The sequence below is a fragment of the Choloepus didactylus genome, chromosome 1 (genome assembly GCF_015220235.1).
Source record: "Choloepus didactylus isolate mChoDid1 chromosome 1, mChoDid1.pri, whole genome shotgun sequence".
Taxonomy (NCBI): Eukaryota; Metazoa; Chordata; class Mammalia; order Pilosa; family Megalonychidae; genus Choloepus; species Choloepus didactylus.
In genome coordinates, this window is record NC_051307.1 from 60,081,057 (window position 1) to 60,086,473 (window position 5,417).

The window sequence follows — 5,417 nt, forward strand, 5'->3', positions numbered from 1 at the left end:
TCATCCCATAATCTAGTTACTTTAATGAACTTGGCTCTCTGGATGGCATGTGTCTGTGGGCATTATCTGGTCACAAGTGAGGACTCTTGTGCTCTACCTAAGACTTACTCAGTCTAAATCTTCATTTTAGCAGAACCTCTAGTAGATTCATAGTCATTAAATTTTGGGAAGCACTGATTTAGGTCACCTTTGGCTGATGTCCTTTGCCTTTGTTTTCCCTTTTACTCTTCTTCCTGAAGTTTACCTAGTTAATTCTTACTCTTCCATCCGGTTTCAGCTGAAAGTGGGGAGCTAAGTAATTTGATCTTCAGTTTGCAAATGAGGGACAACTTTATTTGGTGTTTGCTCATGATAGGAATCTAGTTCTTTGGCTTCATTAAAATCATCTTTTCATTAGTTCAGACATGACCATGCCAACCAACACACTCAGAGAAACAAATTGTATATATAACCTGAAGTTATGTATACATATAAGAAGTTTCCCTCTGTGGTGGAAAAAGGTGGCATAAAGTGCAATTTTATTTTTACAACTAGATGTGTCCACAATGACTTGATGTTTATTATTTCAAAGTTGAACACTCTGTGGAACAGTCGGGAATACTCATACATGTTCAAGTCAGCAATGCCTAGCTGAACAGCTTACCTTCATCCTAAAGGGAATCCTTGAATGCTCTCAGGGGAATTTTACTTATGAACTTTTACAATTGGTTGACCCTTGTTTTCAAAGCAAATTTATAAAAATTGTGTTCTCCTAAGTTTGGGAAGTGAAACCTCCAAAACTAGTCTCTGTTAAAAGAATTGATATGTATCTTATTGTAATTCCTGTGCTAATGTATTTTTCATATTTTTAAATGCCTAAAACCTTTAAAGATTCTCCAATTTCTTACAATATACAGGTAAGAAAGAAATGATTTTTTTATATTCATTAATCTTTTTGTAAAAAGTTAAAATACTGTTTAATTTAATTTTGTTAGATTTACAAGATATCAAAATAACCTGGTGAAAAAAATAGTAAATAATCTTTTATATTTTATTTTTAAGACTCAAAAATCTATATAAGCAAAAAAGCTGCAAGACTTAATTATAACTTTACCAATATATTATTATATGTTACCCAACGATAGTGACTTTGATGTTAAGTTTGTTGGGCTATAACATGAAACACCTAAAACTGGGTTTAGAGATTCAGATCATAATGATTCTTACATAAAGAAATCATTCTGTGAATTCTGTTTTAAATATACACTATGTTTAAACATCTCCCTTGATCAAAACTTTTTAAGATGATTCATTTAAATATTAATTCCTTTATTCCTTCACCTATTTCTTACAAAAATTTGAGATATATCACTATCTATACATCTATACCTATATTTTATCTGTATCTATCAACCTATCGATATGTATGAGGAAATACGTAGAAAATGTCTACTTACATTGCCCTTTCCAGTATTTATGATTTAGTAAGTACTCATAAACAAATTTCATCCAAATGCTTTAAATTTTTATTGATACATGGTTTCATGGGAGCCCATTTCAAATAAATATCCACTTAAGAAACACAATAATTGCTTGTGGTTTTTTATATAGTCTGTATTCAAGATCTTGTCTTTGCTAAACAAACTGATGCAATGCTTGTCTATTTATGAACAGTTCAATCTGTGTAAATAATATCTAAATCCAAAGTTGCTCCTTCATACACAAATTCTATAGGAAAAGGAGCTTTGAATTTTGACCAGAAAAAAAAAAAAAAAAAAAACACCTGGACTGACATATCTTTTAATAGGTATGAGGGTTAAGACACACATTCACTGCCAAGCTGCAATGTCTTTCTTTTATTAATCCTCAGGCTTTATCTGATACTTTCTTGCTCCCTTTTCCTTGACTCATTTTCTTACACTTATCCTTCTATGTATCTCTTATTCTCCACTGATTTATCTTCCTTTCTTTTCTTGTTTTCTTCTCATCCACCTGAATTTCCCTTTCTACTTCTCCCTTCTAGATTCCTTCCTCTCTTCTCTTCTCAAATGCTCCACAGGAAAGCAATTTTACCTCTCTGTACAGGTCATAAACAAATGATAACTGTTTGTGACATCATGGCATGGAGTAACATGGACTATGCCATTCTCCTCACAGCTTGCACCACTTGTTTCCCATTCACTTCTCATTTTATTCTGGCCTCAACTCTGTCACAAAATGGAAATGGAAGCTACTGCCACTAAAGTCTCAAATAATCTCTTAATTTTCACACTCAGTCATCTCTGCTTATTTGTTTTTTCCCAACTGGATGTACATTTTAGCATTTTACAATAAACTTCACTTTATTTTCTTTGTTTCTTCTTCTCTTACTTCAACATCAACAGGTTTTACAGTTTCCCTCCTGCTTTTTTGACCACTCTTCTCAGTATAGTTTTCTGGTTTTTCCTTGTCTCACTTTTGGGTCAGAAGGTGCCATGGTTTCTAAGGATAGCAACCCGCTTTGGTGAGCTTACCAAATGGAAATGTGCTCTAAAATAGAATTTCTAGAAATGTTAGAGGAATCAGCCAGGTAAATTTGAAGAAACAGAAGAGAACAAGGCATCCAGTCAACAGTCAAAGTCATTCACTAAAACTAGCTTTGTGAGGGCTGCAGTCACAGCCTCTGAGCTTCAGATGCCACAGCTCATCCTGCCAACACCACCAGCATGTATGCAGGGTGCATTTGATGGAGTGTTTATAGTGCTGCCGTGGCTGTCTTTCCTAGCACAATTCTCTTTTGATCCTGTACATTTGTCTCCCACTCTATATATCCCAGTTTCAGTGTGGGTGGTTTTCAAAGGCCAAAATTAGGTCAAATCTCTTTACTCTAGGGCAAGTGGGATGAAAAAATGAGTTTCTAGGTCTTTTGGTTTTTGCAGTGAATACCAGACTTTGATCCCTACTTACATGGTAAAAGGGGATCCGATGCTGGCCATCCAGTAAATAACACATATCCACTAACCCCTGTAATGCCAACTCATCAAAAATTTTTCCTTGCCCTTTTTCTTTCTTTCTATACACTTCCCATGGATCCTTAACCATTACTTCAACTACCCCAGTGCCTCTAAGACATTATTTCTATTCTTCTCTGTTAGATCCATATTACTAATACATTTCTCCTGGATGTTCAATGGACATTTCACTGAATAAATTTACCAATACATACAAACTTTCAATTTCAATTTTTGCTAACTATCTACTCAATCATCAACAATCTCTTCTCCCCTTCACTGACAAACACCTTCACATCTTAGATATCACTGATTCCTAGTGACACTTCATTCTGAATTCTTTTATATCTATCTCTTCACCTTCCTTGTCACTTCGAATGTCATATCTCACTGGGATTAGATACTTCACACATAATTCAATCATGTGGGAGGCATTTATTTAAATGCATATCCCTGTACCTCATATATGAGGCAGTGAATAAATTTCTATAGTACTATCTCACAATTTTTATTTAGCATAAAAATGTCTTTGGGAAATTTTGATGTAAAATATTTTTGGGGATCCAAAAAACAGCAGTAACAGCTTCCTCATTAACATGACTGACTCCAGTTTCCATTTCCGATAGCATATTTTCTACACTGAAAAATAATTAATTTTAAAATATCTTACAATGCATTCCCTTTCTTAAAAGTATTGAGTGCATGCCTATTGACTGAGAGATAAAACTCAAGATCCTTCACATGGCATTCAATTAATTTTTTAAGCCTAGCCTTTCAAAACTGTTTCCCTGGCCCTGCAGCCACGTCACACACACAATTTCTTTCCCACAATCATCAGTATCCCTATGTATTTAGTATATACTTAGAATGTCTTTGCTTTATTTTCTAAATTTGTTAATTCCTAAGCACATATGAACTGAGATTATCACAATATTTCCATTTCTTCAATCTCCCAAAAATATTTCCCACCAATTTTACTAGTGCTAAATAAAATTAAAAGATCATTTTAAGTAGGATGGATTTATTTCAACTCCACTCCTCCAATTTTCATCTTATAATCCTTAGTGGATTTTCTTCTTACATGTATTTCATCTTATTTCAGGAGACATTCAGTGAGGACATGGAAAAGGAAAACGAAACAATACTGATAGAGTTTGTTCTCACAGGATTTACAGATCGAACAGAATGGCAAATCCCACTATTCCTGGTGATATTTATGGTGTATCTCATCACCATGATGGGGAACCTAGGACTGATTGCTCTCATCTAGAATGACCCTCACCTTCGCACCCCCATGTACTTATTCCTTGGGTGTTTAGCCTTTGCAGATGTATGGATATCATCCACTGTGAGCCCCAAGATGCTGGTCAGTTTCTTTGCCAAGAATAAAATGATATCTCTATCTGAATGCATGATACAGTTTTTTTCCTTTGTAATAAGTGCAACCACAGAAAGTTTTCTCCTGGCAACAATGGCATATGATCGACATATAGCCATATGCAACCCTTTATATTATCCAGTGATTATGACGAATAGACTCTGCATCTGACTATCAGTCTGGTCATTTGTAGGTGGCCTCCTTCATGCCTCAATTCATGAAGGTTTTTTATTCAGATTAAAGTTCTGTAAGTCCAACATAATACATCACTTTTACTGTGACATCATACCATTGCTTAAGATTTCCTGTACTGACACTTACATTAATTTTCTGATGCTTTTTATTTTCTCTGGTTCAGTTCAGGTGTTCACCATTATGACTGTTTTATTCTCTTATACATCTATTCTCTTTACAGTCTTAAAAAGTAATTCTGTAAAAGGCATAAGGAAAGCCTTCTCCACCTGTGGAGCTCATCTCTTAGCTGTCTGCTTATACTATGGCCCTCTTCTCTTCATGTATGTGCACCCCAGATCTCGTCAGGCAGTTGAGCAAGATATGGTGGATTCTCTGTTTTATTCTGTCATAATTCCTTGTTTAAATCCAATTATATATAGTCTGAGAAATAAGAAAGTCATAGATTCACTTGCTAAAATATTAAAAAGAAAATAATGTGAAGTTCTCAACTCTTATGTTTTCATTTTATTAAACCAGTCAAAAAATTGTGCAATTAGATGTGGTCATGATTTGATTAGTGTGTAACAGTTTTTGAAATTGTAATTGCACTTTAATTTTTTAAATCTTTTTTGTGTGGTTATTTCCATTGTATCTAGGGAACTCATCCTAAGATATGCTATGGGATGCCATTACTCTGTAAACAAAGCCACATATAAAAACTATGCAAGTAAAGGGAACTGCAGATCAGTTTTCCTTATGAATATAGATGCAGAAATCCTCAGCCTAATACTAGCAAACTGAATCCAGAAGCAAATTAAATTGATTACTCACTAAGGTCCAATTATTTATTTATTTATTTATTTATTTTATTGAGATTGTTCAGATTCCACACAACT

At 34.2% G+C, this 5,417-nt stretch overlaps 1 pseudogene; it reads left to right on the forward strand.

The window, feature by feature from the left end:
• The first annotated feature begins 4,068 nt into the window (after window positions 1-4,068).
• On the forward strand, window positions 4,069-5,016 carry LOC119532206 (annotated as a pseudogene).
• The last annotated feature ends 401 nt before the right edge of the window (window positions 5,017-5,417 follow it).